The sequence below is a fragment of the Egretta garzetta genome, unplaced genomic scaffold (genome assembly GCF_000687185.1).
Source record: "Egretta garzetta isolate BGI_Z169 unplaced genomic scaffold, ASM68718v1 scaffold381, whole genome shotgun sequence".
Lineage (NCBI taxonomy): Eukaryota > Metazoa > Chordata > Aves > Pelecaniformes > Ardeidae > Egretta > Egretta garzetta.
This window is the reverse complement of record NW_009258483.1, coordinates 5,906-6,434: the sequence shown is the minus strand read 5'-3', so window position 1 is coordinate 6,434 and position 529 is coordinate 5,906.

Here is a 529-nt window from a genome sequence, read left to right as displayed (position 1 = left end):
AGGGGAGCCATGGCCCCGCATGGCAGCGCCCGGCAGCCTGCGCGCGCCCTGCCCTGCTGCCCCCCGCGCTCCAGCCCGCTGGGTCTCCTCCTGCAGCACAGGGTGGCCGCTGCCCCCAGACACCCCCTGTGTCCCCCTGCCCCTTCCAGCCTGCAGCCAGGCGGGCGGCCCGGAGCAGGGGAGCACCAGCTATCACCAATTCTCGCCTGGGCTGGCATTCCTTTGGGGGGGTGTTTCTGCCCACCTGGGGCACACGGGCTGGCAGGCCTGCGGGGCTCTGTCTGACCGATGGGGTGATGAAGTTTGTTCCCTCGATTTCCTTTAAACTACTTATTGCCAGCATAAAATAAAATAGAAGTAACTGCTGCCTGGGTGTAATTCTGCTTTCTGGAGAGCTGGGACTGCGCTGAGCTGGCGAGTTCGTGCCCGACGCGGCTGCTGCAGAGAGCATCTCCTCTGCCAGCGCGGAGCTCCTGTCCTGCAGCTGGGCCCTTCCGTGCCGGCAGTGGGGCGCAAACCCCTGAGCCTG